The following is a 27,059-nucleotide window of genomic DNA, read 5'->3' on the forward strand; positions in this document are numbered from 1 at the left end:
CCCCCGGTATATGGGGCCGGCACCCTACCCCTCGAGCCACAGGTGCTTCCCGAGTCTTAGCATTTTTACAAATCTTTTCTTCCCCTGTTCCTTCTCCAGCTCCCTTAGTCTACCTCGATTCTCTCTTTCAAACAGAGCTCTTCACTGCCAGAAAAGGATTCAGGGAGATCCCTCAAAAGCTACTTCCTGCTGCCAGTGGGGGTAGATAGAGGGGAAGGCACTTAGAAGTTTTTTCCTAACTTTTTTTTTTTTTGAGCAACTTATTAAACTCTTGCAACTCGTGCCCAAACTTTTCTCTTTGCTTGCTTGCCGAAGGCTTTTTTTACTAGAGGTTCTTATCACCTAGTTCCATCTTTCCTCTTTCCTCTCTAAAGACTTTTATCTACTCCCCCCCCCCCACTTCACAGAAGAGGCTAAAGGCTTTTCAGCTTTTTTCCCCCACAGAAGAGGTAGTTAGAATTTGGAAAGACAAAGCGTAGAAAAGAGAAAAAACGAATGAGAAAGTCCTGTTGTAGCTCTCTTTTTCTTAGATACTTTTCCCTCTATGTATTTCTCCTTTCTCTTTTCCTTTTGTTTGTTCTTAGTCTCCCCTCGGCCCGCGTCTGCTAGATCTCACTGGCTTGTTCTCTATCCTGCCGGATCCCGATGCTACCAACTACGCCATTTATCACAGCCCACCACTGCCACCACTTGTCAGGGCCCAGGACTGGTTGGTCTCCGGCCCTGGCTTATCCAGGTTCTGGATGTGGACCACTGTGCTACCTTGCTCAGGAACAATTACTCTTAGGTGCCTGAGAGCTATTTACTTTTAGAAGGGAGAGAGAGAGAGAGAGTGTGTCTTTAAGGGTGAAGTAGTCTTATAAGAATAGATCTCAGCAGAGCTTAGGGTGAAGTAGTCTTAGAAAAATAGATCTTAATAGAGTTTAGCAGTCTTCAGCAGAGAGATGCCGTGCTGGTGGTCTACTGGCAGGAGCCGCAACAGAGCGAACGTCAGCAGACCTGTGATAGAATAGGCATGCTCCCAACTGCCTTCTCCTCCAGCCTAATATAAGGCTGATCTCGTGCCTCTCCCCACCACAGGTGTAGAACATTGCCAATCACTAATGCTCTCCTCTCCCAAGCTCTCTCATGCTTGTTAGGAGAGCCAAATCCCGCCCCATGCCCCTTTCACCAAGGTGTTACTTGTAATTACTGATGGTTCCCAGCATAACTTTCGCTTCTCAAATCCTTAAAGCCATACAGGCTGCTACACGTCCCGCTGCCTCTTCTTCTTCAATGTTGTTCTAGCAATTCTAATTCCTTTGTCTTTCCATATATATTTTGGAATGGTCTTATCGCTATCTATACAAATCTTGCTGAGATTTTAGTCAAAATTGCATTAAAGGTGAATATCAATTTGGGATAAATTGACATATTTGCTATGTTAAGCACAGTTGGCCCTCCATCCACAACTCAACCAAGTGCAGATCAAAAATATTGGGGAAAAGAAATAAAATTTTAAAATACAGTATAACAACTATTTACATTGTATTTGGAATTACAGATAATCTAGAAATGATTTAAAAGTATAGAGGCTGTATGTAAGGCCGCACTATTTTGTATGAGGGACTTGAGTGTCTTCAGATTTTCATGTACAAGGGGGTCCTGGAACCAGTCCCCCACAGACCTGTGGGCAATGGGAATAACTTAGTGTTCCCATACAGTCCGTGAACCCAGTATGTCTCTGCATATGTTAGATCTTTGATGTCTTTCATGAGCAGTCTGTAGTTTTTAGCATACAAGGCCTGTACATACTGCGTTGGGTTTACATCTAAAAGTGAGATCATAATTTCATACCCACCTGTTCATGATCCTGTGTATCATGAACATTTTCTAAATCATTAGGTTATTTTCTACATCATGTTTAATAGACTCTAATAGTTCTAGTGTTGAATGTTCTTGGTTATTCAGCAACTATCCAAGGACTCACTTAGTTTTTAGTCCTAACCCAGGATTGGGCCTTCATTATAACAAAATATTCAGCTAGGATACTTGCTGTGTACTAAGTTGCAATGGCTTTGTTGCATTTTTTATGAATGGCTTTTTATAATATTTATTCTCAGTAGAAACCTTTACATTGAATGCGTTGGGGGGGTATTATTATTTCATCAACAACAGCATATCTGGTGAGATAACAGTAATTTTTAAAATTTAGCCAGCATAGTAATGGTGCATGCTGCATTGCTATTTGAAAAATCTAGTAAAATCAGAATAGCAACAAGACCACAGGTCAGTGATTACTTTCACTCTTGGCTGTGCTGTAATTTGTTATTGCCAACTGCTGGGCTCTGTACCAGTTGCAGCACAGCCAGCTGAAAGCCTCCCTGTGATTCTCTCAGCAGTTCCCTGATTCACGCTGGCGATAAGAAAGAAAAACAAAGTTTGCAATCCCTGGGTTTGTGACTGTATGCTTCAGTAGAAGGAGATAAAGAGATGGAAAGGAATAAGCCCCATGTTTTAGAGTCAAAAATCCTGTATTGGAATCCACTCCCACCATTTAACCAGCTTTTTGACACTAAACAAGGTACTGAACCTATTTTGGGTTAAACTGTCTCATCTGTAACATTATAATCACTTACAATGCCCATCTCATAAAATTCTTGCAATTAAATAAGTTAGTGTGTTAAAGTACTCAGCTAGTACCTAGTGTATAGCAAGTACTGGTAAAGTCAGCGGTCATTGACTCTAAGTATTTTATTTTTGTTAATCATAATTGAACTTCGGCTCTTGTTGCCAATAGATATCAATACATGCAAAGAAATTATCTTGTACTAAAGACACTTTTGTGCATATCTTTCTTTTCTAAAGTATGAGCACCTAGAACCCTGAAAACTTTACATCTCTCAGTGCCTAGCCCAGCACTGCCTTCCTAATGAAGGTTGAAAATTATTGCCATGTTCAGGGGGTGGAAACTCAAGATGAAAACCAACCATTCTCTGTAATCTCTTTTTAAAAACGGCTTGCTTCAACTAGGAAACATCTTAAAGATTTTAGGTGAGAAGGAAGACTTTTTATTCATTGCCTAAAACTAGATACTTCTCAGTTTGAGATTGTAAATAAGATTCCAGTTAAGATCAGCCATCTATGGGATATGGAGTTCAGTGGTTCAAGAAGCAGTTTTTTGCTTTACCAATTACAGGAGGTTTGCAAATTTCTGCCAATGATCATTTTTCACTGGTAACCGAGAGGATTTTTGAACTGTCATTCTGTGAACTTTATCAAAAAGCTCGAATCCAAAACTGAATTAATCAGAGAACACAATATTGGGTTTCTGCATTTTCCAGTGTTAAAATCTACTTAATGTGGGTAATAGACTGAACATTTATCATCTTAGTGCACACTCTGGGGGCAGTGAAATATTACATTACATAGTTCCTTTAAGAAGATACTGAGAGTCTCATGGTAGAAGACCATTGGGAGAACAGAGATACATAATCCTCTCAGAACTATTCATATGTGCATAAATAGAGTAAGCTAACAGTTTTTCAAATTTTCTTACATATTTTCATATGAAACAGTATGTAAGGGTAATAAAGGTAGAGGAGGAAAAAGGCTGCTATTGTACTAAGATAGTGGGAAAAGCCCCAGCTGGCCTTTAGGTGTTATAAAACACAGCTGTATGTACATAGTCATGGTCTAACTACGTAACTTAATTAAGTTGCTTAACTTTTCTGAGCCTCATTTGCATATTTACACAGAGGAATTATACACCTTCCTATGGTGACGATCAAATTAGATTATCTGTAGAAAACTTCATGAACATTTATTAAACATCCCTTGAGTACAAGATACTGACCTAGGGATAAGGACAAAACGTCAAGTAGGATGTGATCTCTAGCAGCAGGACCCATAGTTCTCTGAGGAGAGAGAAACTTGAAACACTTAAGTACAGTAAAGTATCCTATGTGTACAGAAATAGAACATTCCTGGTGTAGCTATGGGGCTGGGTTGCTGAGGCAGAAGGTTTGGAGTTGATAAATTTTGAAACCACAGTGTTGTGAAGATTACCGTGTTCAAGTTGAGGCTACTTGCTACAGGGAGGGAATTAAGAGGGAAACAAAGTTTGACTCAGGTGCCAACGTCCTTAGTAAATAAGGTGTAATGAGGAGGAGAGGTCAGTAGGTGGCAGAACTGAGGAGCAGGCCTGAGCAGGCTTGAAGGAGGAGGGATTTCTTCTTGTTAGGAATGGAAAGGGATAGCATAAAAGCAGCGTCATGAGCCTGGAAAACGTCAGCACCTCCGGCTTGGTGCGTGGGCTCTGGGACCACAAGTAACCTCCCCTTGAGAGGCTCAGGAGTTGTACATCCTGGAAAAAGGATTGGACAGGAGATGGGACCAAGAGATAGGAGGAGGAGTCTGTGAAAAGGGTAAAAGTGTAGGGGCTCCAATAATAGCAGTGCTGTGTTTTATGGAGCACCTAGAATGTGTATTGTACTTGGATGTTATGTACATTTAATTTTCTCAAGACCCTACAAAGTAATTCCTATCACCTGGATTTTTAAGATGGGGTCCTAAATTCTAAAGAGGCCATATGCATTATTGAGGGTCACATAGCCAGTGCACATTAGAACCATGAACCCAGTTCTACCTGCTGCAAAGCTATGCTTTTGCATGGTTCCACATGTCTTCAGAGAAATTCAGGGAGCACCATGGGAAGGATTTGAAAGGGAATCAGAAAGAGAAGACTCATAAGGAGAAATGCAGTTATATGGAAATGAAAATTCAGTAGTACAGTAGAGGACTATTGACCCCTGATGCTTCCATCTTTACTGGTAGCTGAGAATACCAAAACTCTAAGAACCAGCACCACTTAAGATCGCTGGTGAAGTCTGAGGCCTGATGAGGTGAGTGACTGCCTTGATGTGTGCTCGGGTGGAGTGCTATGAAGAGGGTACCCTGGTGGCTTTTGAAGAGAAGTCTCCCAGGTAGTTCGTGAGGAGGATCTGCCTTTCCTGGCTCTTCCATTCTTGGTGGGCTGGTTGGCCAAGGCTTAGCTCTCTTAGGTATCAGTGGTCATATTTTTAGCCCAGGCACGTGGAAAACACAGAAGAAAGTGTGAAATGATGCTGGCATCTCACTGGCATGTAGGCTAGGGGCCTCTCAAATTTGGCTGCTTTGTACCTAGGGGGTGGTCCATGTTGGAATGCTTGTTAGAGTGTGGCAAAAAGCAAACACATGTATCAGCCTCTCCTGAGTGGTGGTTACCAGTTGCTGTCTGAAACTAGGGAGGAAATAATTCTCCCTTCCTCACCATCCAGCCACAAGCAATGTCCTACTTCCTTTACTAGGGGACAGTTAATACTACAGCTGAAACAGCAGCTCTCTGGCTGCCCACAAGGGGAGGGAGTGCATTGACCAAGGGCACATGCCAGGACCAGTCTTTTCTGGGAAGAAGCTTTGATATTTGGGGGAAGGAGCAGTCCAGCTCTGCAGCCAGGTAACAGTGGCCTCAAGTAAGGTGGATCAGATTAGAAGAAGCCATGAAAAGGCAGAGAGAGGAAACAAGTGAAGACAGGTTATGACCCTACAGCCTAGCTTTAAATGAAGTGCTTCCCTATAGTCTTTAAAGTAACACATGTGCTGTCTGATCCAGACCACCAAAGGAGGCATTAGGATGGAGTAGGATAAATTAATAATCTTTGGTAAGAGGATAATAAGGAAAGAGAAATGAAAGTAGCCTTAAAGGCTTTCACTTGCGTAAGATGCTCTCAGAACACATTGGATGCTTGTCGTAACTGTGATTTCTGCTTCTCCACTGGTGTGAGATCTCTTTTTCCTTTGAAACACCTCAGTATTTAATCTGTACCTCTCAGCGACACTTTTTATATTCCATATATTATAGTTTTTATGTTTGTCCTATTTTCTTTATTGAACTGATAATTCTCTGAAGGCAGAGATAACGCTAGGTCTCATTCTGTGTCCTCCACAATGCTTTGCAGTCAGTAGCTACTCAGTATTTGCATAAATGTATGAACCCAAGGACACTGTGATTCCTCCAGATTTGTTAGCTGTTTTCTTGGCTACTGAAAACAAAAATTTTTAAAGTCAGCTTTCTGCTTTTTCTGGGATCAAGGCCTGAATTATATTAGAAGTATTTTGCAATGCTTTGAGTGTGTAGGAGAGAAATTTTCTGTTTAGGGAATGTTGCTAAGCCTTGTCATCAAAAATAGCCTTTCCATCTACCACCAAGTTCTGCCAGGGCGGAGCAGACTGGCAAGAGCAGTTCAAAGGGAAAAGTCATGTAATGCCCTCTGTTCATGCCCTACAGGTGCCAGTGGAGAAGAAAAATGTATGTGGTTGAGGCTTGGGATGCTAATTGGAGTAAAATGAAGCAGATCAACTGATTATGGGTACACAGATCTAGTCTTTGTGAAATACCTTTCCCAACTTTTGTTTATTCCTATGCACCCTGTGATCTTAGGCCAGGAATCTTTAAAAGGAAACTGGTGATTTGAAGTCGCACCACATAAGCAGAATAAATGGCCTTTCAAGAGTAGCCCACTCAGACCAGGGAGAAGGCAGCAACTCAAGATGGTCTCAAGAGCAATGAGAACGGCAAGCATCAGCCAGAAATACACATGGGGATCCCTAGGCCCTGTGCAGATCTGGAGGCTGGGCTGAGTCCCTTCATTCTAAAGGATCTTGTGGCTCTGTGGCTCTGTGGCTCCTGGTGGGAGCACTGAACAAAACCACTGACTCGAGAGCTATTTTAATTTTTGCAAAATCTACTCCTAAGTATTAGCCTCTGTGTGACTGAAGATGTAGAGCCTTCAAGGGTTTGTTCCTCAAATCTTGAATCAGGCTTTTTCTAGACAGCTTGGAAGCACCGATTGAGCAGGCTAACAGCAATCATTCTCAGTGCTGACCACAGAGGGGGCGTGGGTAGGAAGGGACCAGAGCTGGGATGGGGAAGGACATATTGGTTGCCGGTATGGGCTATGTTAGAAGCCCTAGGTTATTACAAACTGCCCCAGGAAATTCAAACCAGGAAACCCATTTGGGTTTCGCCTGTCTAGCCTTCTAATAAACATGTTGTTCAAATAGCAAATAGTTGCATTAAGATAGATCTGTGTTATCCTAAAGAGTCCATACCCTGTGTGTTTGCAACATTATCAATGGACAATTGATATTTATATAACGATCAACCCTCTCTAATAACTCCAGCCTGGGCAACAGAGACAGACTGTGTCTCAGGAAAAAAAAGTACCACGAGCACAGCTCTGTGAAGTTTCCCTACTGCTTGTTTAATCAGCTGCCGTAATGCAGAGGTTTTTCAATTAGTAGAAGCATCCACTTATACCCCTTCTTTGCTTAAAGACCCAGAGGCCATGTCACCAAACTGGGGCTTCTAGCCTTCCTCTGAGGAAAGGTGTCTTCTCATTTTTCTGAAGTGAAAACCACTGCTGACTCTGTGGGTATGGGTTGCTCTTCATGATGATGATTTATGTTTTTAGAAGGAGAGCAGCTCTCCCTCACCCTACCCCTACTGCCAGCCTTGCCAGATTACAGGGTAGGGGCTACAAAGAAGCTTGCTCAGGCAAAGCATCCAGATGGACTGACTAGCTGGATGCCCGTCAGATAGCTCACCATGACCTCTGCTCAAAGCAAGAAACAAGACAAGATGACATAGCTGTGGTCTCACAGAGCCCATTAACTCTACCAGTTGTCTCTGTTTGTTTATTCAAGAACTCTGAGCTGCACTTTTTTTTTAACAGAAATTTGAACCACATTTTGTTTATGATATTCCAGAGAGATGTAGCAATGTGGTTACCATTTTATAAACTTTTAAATGAAACTGTTAGCAGTTCACAACTTTGTTTAAAGAACAATGGCTTGGAGCACCAGCCTGTGTTGTCAAGATCCAAAGAACAGTGACCAAGGCAGGGTAGAATCCAGTATGGGGCCAGGTGACCAACGGTTTTATGTGCCCAGGAATCCAAAAGTTAGAGTTGATTGAGGTCTTTTCCCGTTGTGATGGATTAACAGTGATTTGGGCCCTGTTGCTTTGTTGATTTGCATAATGCCCTAAGCATGTTCTCTTTCTTCAGATAGAAGACAAACTCCAGCCATGTAGGGTAGGGATGAAAACAGACACCTCTGGCTCGGCACCTGTGGCTCAAGCGGCTAAGGTGCCCGCCACATACACATAAGGTGGCGGGTTCGAATCCCCAGCCCGGGCCCGCCAAACAACAATGATGGCTGCAACCAAAAAATGGCTAGGCATTGTGGCGGGCACCTGTAGTCCCAGCTACTTGGGAGGCTGAGGCAGGAGACTCACTTGAGCCCAGGAGTTGGAGGTTGCTGTGAGTGTGATGCCATGGCACTCTACCCAGGGGGATAGCTTGAGGCTCTGTCTCAAAAAAAAAAAAAAAACCCAGACACCTCTGTTATTTTCCCTTACTCGCAAGGCTGAGAATCACTGTTTACGGTTTAGCTAGTTCCCTCTCCAATCATTACATCCTGTTTCTTCACTTCCATATTTTTTTCTACCTCTATAGTTTCTTTTCCCTGCAACAGCCAAAATCTTGCCTATACTTTGAATTCTAATCTTTCTTTTAAATTTTCTGCTTTATTTAACCTGCTTTTTATGATGCAATTATTGTTTATAGGAATATTCATTTATAAATTGTTTCTTTTACTGTAATTAACTGAGCTATTGTTTTCTTAGTCTTGTCTTAGAATGTTTATGTATAGAATGTTTATGTATGTTAATCTAATAAACATTTCTAACAGCATAGAAACATGTATGCCTATATAGATTTTTCTAGCCTGTGTTACAAGGCTAACTTAGTAGATAATATATCTTTTTTTTTTTTTGCCAGGGCTGGGTTTGAACCCGCCACCTCCGGCATATGGGGCCGGTGCCCTAGTCCTGTGAGCCACAGGTGCCGCCCATAGGTAATATATCTCCTTATCACAGATTAAAATTGAAGTCGCCTATAATTGAGGCTGAGCATTAATATTGATTTGGGGGTTGCAACATTTAGTTCCCAAGTACATGAAACACATATGAGTTACAGGAATTGAGACTAGTAATACATTTCTTGCTTTTGAAAATTCATTTTACCTCTGAGGAAGGCATTTCTCTTAGATCAATTACAATTCCTATCTAACAGTTTCATAGCTTACAAATAAGATGGTGATTAAAATGTTAACCAATTCTGGGGCAGAAAGGATTTCCAGGAAGGTTCAATAATCACTGGATACGATAGTTAAAAGGCTATAAGATTAACTGGTTTTAACCTAAAATACAACATTTTTCATATAGCTTTTAAGGGTATTTCCTGGAGATTAATGACAGTTTAATGGGCTGAGGGAAGGTCATTAATCCTTACACAAAGGTAGTTTGGGAAGTAGAAATGAAAAACAAATGCAAGGTCAAGGTGATGCAGTCCCAAGAGGTGTTTCAGAAGATTGGTTACCTTTTCAGAAGCCCATGCTTACTACTGTTTTCACTCTCCCTTTACCACCTGGCATACTCAGAGTAAGGTTTTCAACCTCTTGGGATGCAATTAGTTTTTTGAAAATAGCTTGTTAGCTCTGCATTTATCACACAAAATCCTTTTTATCAGTTGGCTTCCTCTTCTCACTTAAAACTTAGAAACATCATCATCTTAGAACTCATTCCTTTCATGTAGCTTCTCACCATCAGATGGTGGGGCAGAGAGTTGTGTTTGGGAGTCAAGAAATGAAGGGCATCAAAATATAATTCCTAGGGGTTTTGATTAGATAAAATATCTATATGTACTAAACATAACATCTCCAGAAAATATGAAATCACTGTCAATAGTAGCCTAGAATTAATGGAGCATGAGACAGTACTACATCAGGAAATCAGAAGAGGTCAGTTCTTCAAAAGGATATAGAAACAGGTCAGTACAGCCAGGATGCCATTATAAGCAGAGGTGAGAGCTTCTAGATCAGCGGTTCTCAACCCGTGGGTCATGACCCACAGGAACTGTAATGAAGGACCACGGCATTAGGAATGTTGAGAACCACTATTCTAGATTGTGGAACACTCTCCCGGGATTTACAGTTACAGACGATGCTCAGTCCTCTCTCTGCAGCCAGCCTACGCTTGACCAGTGCTGCATTGAGCCTAATCTGGATCTGTTCCAAGGACCCTCCCAATCGGGATATAAATCCCAGAATTATGCAAGAACTATGTCTTCTGGGACAAGATGGACTCCAAGGGAGATGGGGGGAATGGTGGCAGAGTTTCTGCAGCCACCTGTCCGACAACTGGACCAAGAAACCTCACTTTGATTCTTATACCCCCCCAAACGGTAAAGAGCTGGAGAATGACCTCTTAGTTGAAAAGATCTGTCTTCACACATGGGCATCTTCTGTAACTCTATGTCCTTGAGGGGCTTTGGGATCCAGAAGCTTGCACCCTTACCTGAGCTAGAGAATGTTGCTCACCTTCTCGCTGTTAGTATAAGTTTCATTTTGAATCCTTTAGATGAATTAAACCCCATCCGATTCACTCAAGTGGTGTCTGACTGGTTGTTCTATACCTCCCAGCCTAATACTGTGATCTCCTTGTATGTTTTCATATGCTTGGAAAATTTAAAATGCCAAAGGTTATTCTTCTGCTTTGAAAAAAATGCTGAAAATTAGTAACACAACCGGAGTGTGCTAAAGAAAACTCTTTCAAAAAATGTTATTTTCTTGTCAGTAGGGTGAAGGTTAGAAATGCAAAAAGTCCCATTAAATTGGTCACTGGCATTTTGCCACCAACATATATCTGATCTAACTGTGAAAACATAATCCTTGTGGATTTTGTGACATAGCCAAGTGATATAAATTTGGAGCTACCAGTTCAAACTGGCCTACTGTTTTAGTACCGTAAGTACAGGTGAAAATCTTTATGTTCTTCCATATTGTTTTAAAAATCCTTGTTTTATATACAAATTAGTTCCACTAGACTTAGCTGGACCTTTCAAATTCTCTTTTCAACTGAAATCACCTTGTACAAATGAACTATCCAGATGTAGACAAGGACATAATAACAGAATTTGGTGCCTAAAAACCAAGATGATTTAGGTCATGATTGCAGTTTTATGATACCATCTGGGAAAATGACTAAGGGCTTGTGGATATGAAGTAAACTAAAGTTTGTCTTTCTTCAGTGGGTATTGGGGCCTCTTTTGACACTTGATTGGTAGTAGAATTTCTGGTTACCTTGCTTACTTTAAAAGCAATGAATCCATAGCTGTGTCATGATATGAACTGAAGCTTTCTGTCCACACATTTGGCAAGTATTCAATGCATCAGTATGGTCTTTTTGAAACTTGGCCTAACCATTTAATGATAGGCTGGTAAAACTTACTATCTTCTGTGTACAAATTCTGTCTTTCCACATTAGGAAAGAACAAATAAAACCCTGTGGGAAGTTTCTTATTTTAAAAGTAGGAACTTAATGGTCTATGGTGAACATTCTCCCAAGGTAGTGGTACGTAAATAATTACTGCTACACAGGAAGAGTCATTTCCCATTCTGGAATAATTTGCACATGCTTAGGAATTTCATTGTCTCTTCAGAATCCCCAGGGCTGGGGGGCTATAATATATCACTTTTTAAAATATGGAATTTTCATTACATGATTTAAATTTCATGGTAGAAGAGAGCAAGAGAATTGTAAAAGAAATACGTACTTAGGGCCAGTGAATCTCAGGGACGGGAAAAACATATTTCTACTTCTTTAACATCGGTCAAGGAAATTTCTGATTCACTCTTTCTGGAGTTTTTCTTAATGCCAAAACCATGAAATTTGGCATTTTAAATTTTTACCTGTGAGTGTATAGGTCTAGAGCTGTGGTTCTTAACTTAGAGCCCCAAAGAAAGCACATCATTCAGATGCCAGTTCCCTTAATTTCTATAATAGATGAAGTTTCTAGCCCAGGGCTTCCTTAGTTTTGTCCAGGGCATCCAAGGTTTTGCATTTGTGTGTACTCCACGTCTTGTAGCATTTATCAACTTCTCAGAAGAGACCGGCATGCCACATTTTCAAGACTGATTTTCTTAGACCTAATCTACAGCACTGTGGTAGAAGTTTTCTGTATTAATGAGGATAATAAAAATAAGAGCTCCTGAGGACTGTGTGCCACTAACTCTGCTTATTACCTTACATTTGTCATTTTTTGCTCCCATCAAAGGCAAGTGCAGTTATCATCTCCATATTGTGGCTGAGGAAACTTGATACTTTGAGAGGTTTTTGTTGAGGGGCATACAGAACTGGAACTAGAAGCCAGTAATACCCTCCTGGGAAGGTCCATGCTCTGAGGCATGATGCGTTCTGGTGATAAACATATCCACGTTCGTTAAACTGAACCTCTGCGTTCTGAGTTTAGCTCTGAGTTTTATTCTGGTTTAGTTTTGGGTTTTATTCTGTTTGGTTTTCATGTATTCAGTTCAATCAGCCCTCACTCTGCTCTAGTGGTTAGCATTACTCTGGGTCTAGAGGCTACAGTGTTATAATTCCAAGATCAACATTGGAGGGTAGGACCAAGGACAGTGCCTGGCACTTTATGACATAAATAAGTAAATAAATGAACATGTGTATGCCCCTTCCAAACGTGGCCTGGGTCTTCTTTTATGATACCGCCCATACCGATCACAGTGTGTAATGGTGGTGGCTGTTGTTTTTGACAGACAGTTGGCTGCAGCAATGTCTGACTACTAAAATCAGATCATGTTCTCTTGTAACTGTATATTTGTCAGAGCCAGCCACCTCTGGCCAATTTCTCAACATGACATTTGGAAAGCAGGTACTTAGAATTTTTTTGTGTAGTTTTTTGCCCCATAGCATTTTCATTAGGTAATGCAATTTTGACGATCAGTATTGCACAAGACTAGAGAGTTGAATTTCCTGGAGTAGTGCAGGTTGATTATTTTTAAATAGCTCTAAAACAACAGGCATATGTCTCTGCTGCTAACTTCCTCGGGCCTCAATTCTTCATCTGTAAAATAAGTTAGGTGGACTGTCAGATTTTAAGGTTCTTTTTCCTTTGTGTGTTTTAATGTCCTAAAAAAAAGTTCTTATAATGAAAACCTATGCCAAAACTCCACTACAGCAACAGCAAACCAGCATATGCGGTTGATCTTTGAGGTGGAAGGTTCTCAATATAAAGCTACACAGAGGTTTAAGGTATGTTTTACTTGTAATAGATTCACCCTGCAGTGTCCAATTCTGCAGATTTTGGCAAACTCAGGCAGTCACGGAACTACCATTATAGTCAAGACATAAAGCACTTCCATCACCCCAGAATGTTTCCTGTCACACCTTTGTAGTCTGTCCCTGCCCTCAGCCCTAGCTGCTGGCAACCACTGCAGTGTTTTCTATTCTTGTAGTCTTTCATTTTCCTCAATATCACATAAATGGACTCATTTAGTATGGAGAATGGTGTGTCTAATCTGCAGCCACGGGCTCCATGCTGATTTTGTGAGGACTTTCTTTGATATCTGTGGTTAGATATCACAAAAAGTATGCACAGACCTTTTTTTTGCTCATCAGTTTTCTGGCTAGTGTTTGTGTATTTACTGTGTGGTCCAAGACAACTCTTGTTCTTCCATGCACAGCAGAAGAGAAGAAATGTTGGACCTCCCTGAGTAGATTTGTTAGTCTGGGTTCTTTCACCTGACATAGCACAGTTGAGGTTCATCCATATTATATGTGTGTCGTTCATATTGCTGAGTAATTTACTGTATGCATGTACTATAACTGGATTATCCAGTCACCAGTTGAAGGGCATTTGGGTTGTTTCCAGTTTGGGGCAACTGTAAATGAAGCCACTATAAATATCATTATCTAACATTTTAAGGTTAGTGATATAACAGCTGTTAAATTAGATTAAGAAGCATCAAATTCAAGAGTCATTAAGGGAAGAGATAGGCACAGCACTCTGTGTCTGCAAATATGTTTCCTTCATTCACCCCTTCCCCAAATCCAGGATCTAGTTTTTAGTAACTCCTCTACCCATACTCACTTTTCAAAATGTTGGTAATCATTTTTGCTCTTTTTTGAAAAAGAAAGTTTAGGAGATGTCATCATAGAGCCCCAAGATTAAGCAAGTCATGCATTGATCTTTGGAAGGTACAAAAAAATAATATGTGTGCTTTCGTTGGAAGGAAATGCAGTAAGTTTTGAAAATTTGAACTACAAACTGCACCTGTTTAGGTTCTAAAACTGAAGTGGAAAACATAAGGCTTAACCCCAGATGCTCCCTGATCAAATGCAAAGGCTCTTAAAATAGCTTTGTTTAGAGATATTGGAGCAGCTGAAACGTGGAGCTTGTATTCCTAGCTGCAACCTGCCAGTTGAATATCATGGCTCAGAGGCAGCTGCCTCTGTCTCTTTCTGTTTCAGGGCCAGGAACAGCAGCTCTAAGGAAAAACAAGGAAGCAGCTTTATCCACTTTGCTATCCTCCCCTGAATTCCAATTTCCTACTCAAATAATTGGTCCCAGATCAATCATGAAGATGCAGGACATCCATTTCAAGCCAGAAACAGGAGAGAAAAGTAGCTCAAAGCCTCCCCCAAAATTACAGTGAACTTTAAATAGGTCCATAAATTCCAATGAGAATGTAAAATAAGAAAAGAAGTTTTGTGTATTTACTTGGTCACAGCTAATAATAGACAGTATTAGCTATGTGTGGGTTTGCTCTCGAAATCCAGCAGAAAAGCCTTCTCCACTCACTCAAGACTGTTCTGATTAGCTTCGTGCAACTCTTGGTTCGCCTTCTTACCATTTTTCCATGGACAGTATTTTTTTTGTGAGTTTTTTTTTCTCTTACTCGTGACAAACTGCTTCTTTAAAAGGGCCCACTATGCTTTCACCAGAAGCAGAAGCTGGACTGGGTGGGTACTTGGTCTGATCTGATATGACAGTGTTTTATGTTGCGAGCGTAATGGCACGAACCAGGAGTTTAAAATTCAACTGCATTCACATGTAGATATATATATATTCGTAACTCTATAGTGTTTCTGGCCTAAACAGTCAAGAAGTTTTTAAAATCATGAAAGAAGTGATAATGTTTTCTTTTTCATTATCTCTCAGAATAATTTATTTCATTTACAAAATGAAGAGTAAGTTCCAAGATCATCAACCTAGTTTCCCATATTCTACTTTGTTATTCTACCCAAAAACAAGAAGGAATCAGAAATTACTCTATGAGACTGGGCATTCGAAGATAGGCTGGGCTAGTCCCTTAAACTTCTAGAACTTAGTTATTCCATCTGCTGAACAGGGAATGATAATACCTGCCTTTCCTATTATACAGGATCAAGTGAGTGACTGATGTGTAAATGTAAATTCTACAAACAATGTAGTAAAATGCCTCATAGGTGTAAAATGACAAAGTGATGATTGATACAATCATAAAAAATATCCTTGGCCTGGATGAAAAGCACAGTACTGCTGCTCTTCCATGTGGGCCCCATGGATGATTTATATCAGACAGATTGGACAGAAGCATCTTGAACCTCTGTCAGATTTGAACCCTAGATTTCTAAGAGGCTGTGATACAGATTTTCCTGAATGTCCTCCTTGGGGACTTCTGTCTGACTCAGTTCAGAAGACGCAGACAGTACCGGTGAGTGAGCCTTTTGTCAACATCTGTAGCTGGTATTGAGATGTCAGCGCTCCTCCAGAAGGCTCATGTGTTTGCACTAAGATGTTTATTGATGCTAAATTGGTCTCCATAAGTGTTTCTATATAGTGTGGGCACTACATAACCCTTTTCAAAGTGTAAAAAAAAAAAGATTTCTGGTCCTTAACTTTTAATTAGGAATGAGGGAAAAAATACTTACCATGGCAAACAACATGTACAGTAACAGGTTCAAATCACTAGTCATTGGACTTTCTGTGCACTGAAACTCAAGGCATATGGAGACCTTATTTCACTCATTCACTGTTATATTCCCAGTAACCTGCACAGGGCTTACCATAGAGCAGACACCCTAAGATAGTTGATGAATGAATAAACATGATGACTGAGTAAACTGAGCTCTTTACTATAAAAGTATTCCCTCCCCCATTATAATGAAATAAAAAATGCTGTACTCAGCATGAATGATAATTAAATGCTGATAGTCACTAGTTCAGTCTTAAGGAAAATAAGAGAAACTAACATTTTTTCTTTAATTTTTTTTAATGTAACACATTAGAGAAATAAAGCATATTTTCCCTTGGTAATGAAAATTTTGCTTTAGATTAAAACAAAGAATAATACAGACTCTATTCTGAAGAAAAGAATACAAGGTCCATTATTTGTGATTTCTCCCCTCAGACCAGCCCAACTTTTGGCAAATTACGATGTCAGTCTCCCACAATAGCACTCTATCAAAGGCACATCATTGGAAGCCACAGCAAAAGCCACCATCCACCTCCAGCTATGGTACCACTACCTTTTCTTGACTAAAATTTTTTACTTCAATTAAGTATAAGCAAAAAAACACAATTACCCATAAATGTTAATAGAAGCTAAACTCTAAAAACAAATTTTCCCTCCTTTTCTTAATAATCAAAGCTTTCCTTTGTTCCAGAAGCTTTACAGAGGATTTATTTTTCTTTTTTTTTTATTATTAAATCATAGCTGTGTACATTAATGCAATCATAGGGTACACTGTGCTGGTTTTATATGCAATTTGAAATATTTTCATCAAACTGGTTAACATAGCCTTCACAGCATTTTCTTAGTTATTGTGTTAAGACATTTATATTCTACACCTAGTAAATTTCACATGTACCCTTGTAAGATGCACTATAGGTGTGGTCCCACCAATTACCCTCCCTCCACCTATCCTCCCCCCTTCCCTCCCCTCTCTCTCCTCTTTCCCCTTCTTCTTGGGCTATAATTAGGTTAGAGCTTTCATAAGAAAGCTGTAAATTGGTTTCATAGTAGGGCTGAGTACATTGGATACTTTTTCTTCCATTCTTGAGATGCTTTGCTAAGAAGAATATGTTCCAGCTCCATCTATATAAACATGAAGGAGAAAAAGTCTCCATCTTTCTTTAAGGCTGCATAATACTACAGAGGATTTTTATTTTGGCTATCATAAGAACTTAAACCCCACATTGGAAAATTACTCAGAAGACTCTCATCAGTATAGAACCATCTTAATAACTCAAGTAGAAATAACCCATGAAAATTATTGCTACCTTTAGAAGTTTTCAGTAACAAACAGCTCTTACACTGTTTATGCTAATTTGTATTTAAGCATAATGGGAGTTTCATAAGTGTCAACTAATAACTATAGAAAAATATTTACTTGGAATATTTCTTTGGGGGATATAACAGCTTAATCACTTGCAAAGTATCATGATAGAAAAAGTATTTTTAGCTGTAGCTAGAGGAACATTACCGTAATTTGAATGAATGTTCTCTAATAGTATGCTATATATTCCTCCTCCTTGATGCAAATCGAATACACATGTAGAATATGGTGAGTACATTAAAGTTACACTTTGAACCCTTTACAATCCTTCCTGAGACTTGCAGAGATACTGAAAAAAGAAAGATGTGGTCATTATCTGTTAGAAGAGGAAAAAGGATAGCGAAATATGTTATGAGCATTTTAGCTGAACACGTTATCTGTTAAACTGATAACAGATCCTCCATACAGAACTTTGTAGCCACCCCAAGCATTGAGCAAGCATAGTGAGCAGAACTTTCTGCAGTATCATTTGGCATCAGTCTGGCATCATTTCCCAGTTACATGATACAGTGTGTTCATGGATATCCAGTCCTATGTTGTTTGGGGTAAGTTATATAATAAGCTCTTGAGAGGTAGCTCCCAAGACCTTTTAAAAACCCTACTTAAAAACCTATTTCTGTTCTCTGGCCCCTATTCATCAAATCTTAACATCAAGGAAAGAAGTGTGAACAAATACAGTTTAGTCACCATTCTAAGATGCTAGTTTCTTCTACTAATTTTTTCCATGAAAAGAAAATTCCCTCTCTTCGCTCTAACCTATCCAGTATACATCTCCATTTTCATTGCATGGTGGTGATTTTGAAATTATAGTATATTAAGGTAATTAACATCAGCTTATGAAATAAACTATTAACAAGAAGTCATTTATCCAAACCTACTTTTTTTTCTTTTTTAACCATTTGTCTTACTCTTAAGAGGATAATAATTTGAAATTTCATATTGGTTCACTTTCATGCCTGTCAATGTAACAAAAGTTGGCCTGTCAGGATAGTTCCTCTAGTTTACAAGCAACTCTTACTCATTTTATCCTAAAAGTCATCATCTGTCCTAAACTCCTAATTATACCCAAGATTTACTGCATTCCCTTGCATTAAGATCCAGAAGATCCTACTTCTGGAGAGCAGTGTTGGCAATTCCCCGCAATTAGGTAGCACAGAAATACCCTGCAGCCTCTTCTCAGCGAGGTTAGGGATGCCTAGCTTACCGTTTAGGTACCTTTGTTGATCACGCCCGGTAGTCTTCTCTTCCCATCCCAGCCAGAATCCAACAGTGGAATCCACAGACCAACAAAAATGTTTTCTTCTTCTCTTTTTCGATACCCTCTCAGTTTTTGGTTTGTGGGCCTCAAAGCCACACTCAGTTTGCAACCCAGGGCCAGTGACAGTTCTACAAAGGAGAGGCAATGGGGTGCCCAACACCGATTGGGCCCGAACACTATATATAACCCTCTTCCCTCTCCGGACAGCCTTCTTCATGCTCTGAAGACAGGTAGCCTTGCCGAAACCCTTAGCCCACAGCTTGCCAGTCTCCACAGAAGAAAGGTTCTAACTGAACTCGGCTGCAGGATGAGGCGACTCGAAAGCCAGGAGCCATCTGCGCAGAGCAGACAAGTAGAGGCAGGTACAGGCTCAGTGAGCGTCTGTGTGTGTGTCTGTGTGTGTGTTTGCATGCCTGTGCCCAGCAGCTGCTCTCCAGATTAGAAGACACCACTCTTTGGCAGGCAACGCTGAAACACCCTCTTGGGTGATTTCAAATTCATGTGCACATCTTGGCTAAGAGCAGAAACCTCCGAGGCACAACCTGGGTCCCCTTCCCTACCATGTTGTTACCCCAAATACACTTTAAACCACAAACAGCAGCACCAGCATCATAGAAACAGATGCCTGGAGGGACATTAAATTGCACCCCGTTTTGTACCCTGCAGCCATGTACTGATACAAGCGTTGTTTGAGATTTAAGTAACAAGGACATGACCCCTTCTCTGACAGCCATAACCCACAGCACTGGAGACATTCGCTATTATTAACACTGTGTTGAACTTTAACTTGAATGTCTGCCTGTTCTACATAACATCACAGGAGACATGAAGGCAAAGTGCTAAGGAAACTCTAGAAAAACATCTAAATATGTGTTGTTATTATTATTAGAGGACTTTTTGGATATTATTCAGTTGTTAAGACAAACATCAGTTGTTAAGACAAAGCTAAAATTTGGAGAATCTAATTTTCTCAAAGTGGTATCACTCGTTCAGAATGGGGGACAGGGCAGGAGAGAGGAGTTTATTTGTTTATTCAATAAGTATATATTTTGGCAACAATTAGGTATCAGGTCCTCTACCAGACGTGCCTCTGCCAGCACCTGCCAGGTACTCAATTTTTGCATTATATTATTTAATCTTCATAGGATCCCTTCAAATTAGTCCTATTCCTAGTGATCAGAGGAGAAAACCAAAAATCAGAATAATTAAATAACCTCCTAGGGTCTCACAGACAATAGATAGCAAACTAAGGATTCAAAATTGGACCTGAGTTACTCCTAAGTTAACATTCTTTATTTTTAATTTTTAACATCAAAAATAATTTAAAATTTATAGAAAATATACAAGAATAATAACAAATTCCTGGCTCGGCACCCGTAGCACAGTGGTTACAGTGCCAGCCACATACACCAAGAGTGGCAGGTTCAAGCCTGGCCTAGGCCAGCTGAACAACAATGACAACTGCAACAAAAAATGGCTAGGCGTTGTGGCAGGTGCCTGTAGTCCCAGCTACTTGGGAGGCGGAGGCAGGAGAATCGCTTGAGCCCAGGAGTTTGAGGTTGCTGTGAGCTGTGATGCTACAGCTCTCTACCGAGGGGGACATAGTAAGACTCTGTCTCAAAAAAATAAATAAATAAAAATAATAATCCTTATATGCTCTTCACTTCAATTCCCCAATTTTTAACATTTCACCACCATCGTTATATCTGTCTCTGTTTCTCTTTCACCTTTGTGTGTTTATTTATGTGTGTGTGTGTGTGTATATTTTTTTCTGAATCAATTTATCTAAAATCTGTTTTTTGCTTGTGGTCCGTGATTCCATCCTGCATTTAGTAGTTGTATCTGTACTCTCCTTCAGGCTTCAACGGTTCTTCAGCCCTTCCTTGTTTGTTGTGTCATTGACAATTTTAAACAGTACATTTTGTAAAATATTCTTCAGTTTAATTTTGTGAGATGTTTCTCATTACAAGATTGTATTTGTATATTTGGGGGAGGAATACCGCAGAAACAATGTTGTATTCTTCATTAATTATATCAGGAGACACATGAATGGAGTTGGTTTTGTAACTAACTCCATTTAAGGTGGAATTAGTTACAAAGGTGGAATCTGCCAGATCTGTTCACTATAAAGTTAGCATTTTTCCCTTTGCAATAAATATTTTGTGGGGAGCTACTTTCAGACTGTGTAAACATATTGCCCCTAAATAAACTCCCTATTGTGAGGAAGAGCTTTCCCTTCTCCCCTTTATTTTTATATTTATTTCTATCAATCTGAATTTGTAGATTCCTATGTTATTCAATAAGTAGTCAACCATTAATATCATCATTTATTTTGATATCTAAATGACCTCCACTGTGAACAGTGGGAGCCCCTCCACGCTGGCTGTATGTCCTTTTAACAAGTCTTCATTGTTTTCTAAGTACTTACTGACATTTTAGCACAAGAAAATGTTCCACAAGCATCCTATATTTACCCCACCTGAGTCTGTAATTAGCTACATATTTAAAAAGACCTGGACTCATTCTAGAGATCTGGCAAGGTGCAGTGACTCACGCCTATAATCCCAGCACTTTGGGAGGACAAGGCAGGAGGCTGCTTGAGGCCAAGAGTTCAAGGCCAGCCTGATCAAGCAAGAGGGAGACCCCCATTATACAAAAAAATAGAAAAATCAGCTGGGTGTGGTGGCAGGTGCCTGAAGTTCCAGCTACTCCGGAAGCTGAGGCAGGAGGATCACTTGAGCCCAAGAGTCTTGGGCAATAGGCTCAGAAGGAAGGGAGGAAAGGAGGGAAGGAAGGAAGCCAAGATCAGGGGATTGGTTATGCTCATTGTTCTCGGTGTACTCATTACTTCTAGGCCCTCTCAGCCAGCAGGCTAGGACACACACACACAGAACTATAGCTATTGCTCTATTTTTACTAAATACCATGAAATCACACTGATAGCTTCAGATCCAATTTAATACCACAGAAGCCATCTAGCTTTTACCCTTTCTATACAACTGAAACTTCCTTCCACAAATGTCATCCTCACACAACTTACTGATTTGTCCATTGTGTGTAACCCTTGCTGATTTCTCTTTGTATGCCCAGTCTTCTGACCCTGATGGCCACTCCCTTGGCCCTTAGTCTTTTTGACCTCAGCATCCCTGAGGAAGGAAAGAAAGTAATTAATGGGTTTTTTTAATAAAAAAGAGAAAGGATGAAGAGAATAAGAGTTCTATGTTCTTTCTATACCTCATGGCATCTGTATCTTCAAGGCAAGGCAGGTGTTGGAAATCATCATGCAATTTCTGTGAAGATGTCTTAGAAACAACTTAAAAGTTTATAATGACTGAAGGAAGAGTTAAAATATTTATGTAATTAATTGAGCACTCACTATGTGTCATGCATGCTTTGAAAGACTGGGCCTTTGCCCTTGTGAATTTTTAATCTAGTAGATTATTTTTATTATATCACACTTTGTAGTAAATTTCAAAAATTGAGCCACAAGGACAGATACTTTTCCCCTTTCTGTGGCCTTCCTATCGCAATATCTTCTGAAAATGGCTATTTGTATGGAAAGGAGATGAGGGAGTACTGGGGCTGACTGGTAGGGATCTTCCTCCAGAATTCTGAAGGAATTCTGTTACATAACCAGAATGGATTCCCTAAAGATGACACAATCTCTCCTACTCACAGCTAACCAAGCAACCAAGAAAGGAAGTGAAGGTGCCCAGAGATGAGACCAGGAGCAGAAATGTCTGAGGTCAGGTTTGAGAAGGGACTGTGATCCATAGAGCAGGGCAAAGCTGGTGTCTGTGCTGGAGAGGGGGATAGTTAGAGACCCCTTATATGGGGCCATAGGGGGTAGGCAAATTCCACAGCCTGCCTAGAGGGCTTTGGTGGGTTAGGGTCTTTTGGCTTGAATTGTGGGGGTGGGGCTACCTAGGTCCTTTGTGTTTTTTGATTGGTAGGGGTGTCATGTAGGGTCACATTAGTCCCCTCAACAGGAAATACTAAGAAAGATACTTTTTTTTCTTTGGACTCTCTGTGGGTTTTATGCTGGAAAAGATAATATCTTAGTTCCATTTTAGCACTGCTATTCTGTGAGTCTGCATACTGACAACTTCAGATTGATCCAGGAAAGCCTAATCCTGTGCCTTTTGCTAGATTTTTATAAATAGTTAATACCACAGATGTCTGCAAAGTGTTGGGAGAAATATACAGTGCTAGTTCTGGAAAACATGTTGAGGCTTCAGTTAATTTGTCCATTTTTTGTTTCTATGAATTGTAAAAATAAAAGTGGGTTCTTGGTAGCAGAGCTGAATCACAGGACTAGGCATGCTTGCTTGTTCTTGCCTCAGATCCCATTCTTGCCACCTTCCCCCTCTACCCCACGTAGATTCCATAGAGCCCCCAAGGCACCCAGAGATTAACTGCACTTTACCCTCAATCCCACATTATTACAGCTGCCAGGCTTGTGTCCCTCTCCCCCACTGGCAGGAAGTTCCTGGAGGGCAGCCCTAGCAGCCATCAGGGCACTATGCGTGTGTATTGCAGGGAAGGAGCATCACAGACCTCTCACCACGTAACAAGCATAGCAAACCCAGGGTAAAGCAGCTTCAGAACAGCATCTCAGGGAACTAGAAGGTAAAGAAATAAGAAAATCACGCATACTAAATCCATTATTCATCTTTAAATTCCAGGGATTTAAACTTTTGTCCTAATAGATATTTTACTAATAGTAAAATCGACAGATTTAAACTTCACATATTATGCTTTCCTTAATGTTTCCTCAGGGTGAGATTAATAATTTATATATAAAAGTAAACAGGTAATCTACAAAAAATAAAAGTATCTCCAAGTAAATAGGTCTATGTAGAAACTGGTATAATAAGGGGGACCTCTCTCTTTCTTTGAAACCTACCTGTAGGCAGTACTTTGGTATTATATTAATTTTAGAGCTCCATAGTTTTCTCAAGTGAAAATGATAACAGGTTAACTTTTTTAAGAATGAGGAAAAAGTGTTCTTGATCTCTGCAAATTTGTTGTTGCAAATAATCTGTAGTTTCCAGGGTCTATTTCTTCATATACTTCAAGAATGCCAAAATACCAGGTGACAGCTGTTTTCGCTCTAAGACATTCCTCAAGTGTCCTATTTTGATGTCGTTAGGTAATGTTTTTCTCTTGGCATAGCTATCATCACTCAATAGCCTTGTTGACACATATCACTGCCTAGCTCTCTTCACTGTGTCTCTATATTACTTTTCCAAATGGGTACTGGTTCTCTGAAAACTAAAGAAAAAAGAGGGAATAGTTCCAGCAACAACTCAAACCGGACTAGCATTTTCTCCTTGGCTGCAAAGTTTTTGTGAACAGAAAAATACATGATTTAGAAGTCTTTTGCCCTCTCAGCCCTCTTCTCTTTAAAAATACAGTAGCACCTCTATAAGTTGACCATCCAAGGGACTATAACAAACTGGTCAACATACAGAGGTGGTCAACATAAGGAACTAGGCCCTAGTACATACATGTGGTGCATGTCCAGTCAATGGAAATGAGGTCACCTTGAGGAGGTAGTCAGTGTAGGGGGTAGTCAACTATGAAGGCTCTACTATATTATTTCATCCTAGTCTTCTTTTCCTTGTTAATCACACATCTTATAAAGAAGTGTTATATCAGCCAAGAACATCTTTAATTTTTCTGTTCATAGCCTGCCTTATTAACTGTTGTCTCAGATGTACTAAAAGACAGGTGTGCACATCCATAAGCAAAATTTTCAATTCACAGATATTTGCCAAGTGCCCACAATATGCTGTGCACTGTGCTAGGCCTTGCTGCTGTAAAGACAAAATAAAATGTTGTCCTTTCTCTGTCTCTCAAGAAATCACAGTCTAGCAGGAGAGGCAGGCCTTAAAAGTCTAATTTTAATGGTAGAACCATTTAATATTGAGCTACATGAAAGGCCGTCTGAGTCTCCCTGAGGCGAAGGTCAGGGAGTCTTCATGGAATGGGGTGAAGGTGCAAGTACTTGAAATGGACACCTTGGAGGAACAGCAATAGGTTTCTGCCAGGGGAAAAGTAGAAACGAGGGTGTTCTAGGCAGAGGACACGGGGTGAGCCCAGGCCCCCTGGCAGGAAAGTGCATGATGGTTTCGGGCATGGCAACTGCCCCTGTGCCTCAGGGACAGGGCTCTGGCATCCAGCTTTGTACTAGGCAAAGTGGAATCTTTGTTTGGGCCCACATTATTAAGGGCCTTGACTGCTATGATACTAGAAGTTTTAACAATATTCTGTAGACCGTGGAGAGCCATCAGAGGCATTTTAGCAATAAGTTACAGTCAGGGAGGTACAATGGGAAACCTGCAAGGTTTGGAACCAGAAGACGTTTTTCTGGTCCTCTGGAATGTTTCACTTGAAAGGGAATGCAGAGTTCATCTAATTCTAGACTTGTGTTTTACTTGTGAAAGTTGTATGGCCCAGTTTTAACTTAAATACCCACTGTATTTCATGTAAAGCCTGAAAGAATCCACATGTGTCATAGCTTCCCCAAAGGGATCCTTAAATTCAGGCAAGGTTAGCCCTATGCTCTAGGGGATCCCTGGTGTCACCTCTCTGTGGTTTTACTGATAAAAGATGCTGGGACTTCAGAGGCTAGCCTCAGGGAGGGGATGAGGAATGGTTGAGGCTGCCCCAGCAAGAGTACCAATTGGCATACATTACAAGAGGAGTATGCCAACAGTGCAGGAAGAATATGGGCATGTGGTGCAGCATGAGTCCAGGTGAGCTGCCTGGGTGAGGGCCTGAGCCCAGGCAGCAGTCAGGCTAGGGAGTGGGGAATGTGCAAAGGGAAGAATTATTAGGGAAGGAGAACCTCATGCATATAAACTAGGTGCTGAGCAGAGCTATAATCCTAGCAAAGAATTTATTTATTTATTTATTTATTAGGCTTAGCACCCATAGCTCAGTGGTTAGGGTGCAGGCCACATTCACCGGGACTGGCAGGTTCGAACCTGGCCCAGGCCTGCTAAACAACAATGACAACTACAACAACAACAACAACAAAAATAGCTGGGTGTTGTGGCAGGCGCCTGTTGTCCCAGCTACTTGGGAGGCTAAGGCAAGAAAATTGCTTAAGCCCTAGAGTTTGAGGTTGCCGTAAGCTGTGATGCCACAGCACTGTACCCAGAGTGACATAGAGAGAAACTGTCTCTCCCTCAGAAAAAAAAGAATTAAATTAGTTTAATAGACTTGGGGGTACAAATTGAATTCCATTACATATTATGTAACAGTGAAGTCTGGGCTTTTAGTGTATCTCCTTGAGACTACCTCCTTAAGTTAACTTCATTTCCATTGATAGGCTATGCGCCCCAGGAATGTATTAGGACCTAGTGTACCCAAATAGTGTACATTGTAACACATGGGCAATTTTTCATCCTTCATTCCCTTCTACCCTCACTCCTTTTGTGTCTCCAGTGTCTTATACCTGCTCCACTTATACCTGCAGCCATACGTCAGATCTCCATTCTCTTAGCCTCTCAAGTACAGTGAAGGAGGTCCTGGTTAAAAGGAACACATGGAAAACCTCTAATAGACATCCAGATTTATACTAATATAATATTATAACTTATGGTAGTAAAAGCATAAGATAAAAGATGCACTTACTTTTTAGGTTTTTTCTTAATGTATTATTTGCAGTTTTATTGAATGATTATTTATTGAATATCTGCTATATCCAGGCACTATCCTGAGCACTAGAGACAATGATATTTTTTAAAGTATATGTTAATGACCCCTACCATCTTAGAATTTAAAGTTTGTGAGAGGGATCAGATAAAAACAAGGTAACAAATAAATCAGTTAACTACAACTTGGACTAGTGCTATAACAGAAAGGAAGTCATGACAGAACGGGGAACTTCAGGTGTCAGAGACCTCTCTGAAAAGGCAATATTTAGACCAAAACCTGAGTGATATGAAGGAACAAGATGAGAAAGGGAAGTTCAGGTCTGAGAACAGTAAGTATGAGGCCTCTGAGGCAAGAAGGAGTTGGCGTGTTTTAGGCACTAAGAGATCAGCGTGGTGGGGTGTGGGCCAAGGAGGAGGGCACTGGGACATTGAAAGGGGAGTTAGAAGCCTACTCACGGGGAGCCTTGCCTTGCATGCTACGGGCAGTGGATGTTATTGTAAGTATGAAAGCAAATTGCTATGGACTTTCAACCTGGGTACATGACCCTGTTACATTAAAAAGATCTTTTGGGGCTGCACAGTGGCTCATGCCCCAAATCCTAACACTCTGCGAAACTGAAGCAGGAGGATCACTTGAGCTCAGGATTTAGAGAACAGCCTAAGCCAAAAGTGAGACCATGTCTCTACCAAAAAATAGAAAACAATTAGCCAGGCTTGTTGGTGTGGGCCTATAGTCCCAGCTACTCAGGAGGCTGAGGCAGGAGGATCACTTGAGCCCAGGAACTTGAGATTGCAGTAAGCTATGATGACACTAATACACTATAGTCTAGGTGACAGAATTGAGACCCAGTCTCAAAAAAAAAAAAAAAAAAAAAAA

At 40.5% G+C, this 27,059-nt stretch overlaps 1 protein-coding gene and 1 pseudogene across 1 annotated transcript in view; both read left to right on the forward strand.

Annotated features, from left to right (window-relative positions):
- The window catches only part of CMSS1 (cms1 ribosomal small subunit homolog (yeast)), a 348,622-nt gene that overhangs the window by 263,653 nt on the left and 57,910 nt on the right, over nucleotides 1-27,059 (forward strand). The window lies entirely within an intron of this gene.
- Nucleotides 25,173-27,059, forward strand: part of LOC111723222 — a 3,360-nt pseudogene continuing 1,473 nt past the window's right edge.

This window comes from Otolemur garnettii, unplaced genomic scaffold (assembly GCF_000181295.1).
Source record: "Otolemur garnettii isolate 467f Iridium unplaced genomic scaffold, OtoGar3 scaffold00009, whole genome shotgun sequence".
NCBI classification, from domain to species: Eukaryota; Metazoa; Chordata; class Mammalia; order Primates; family Galagidae; genus Otolemur; species Otolemur garnettii.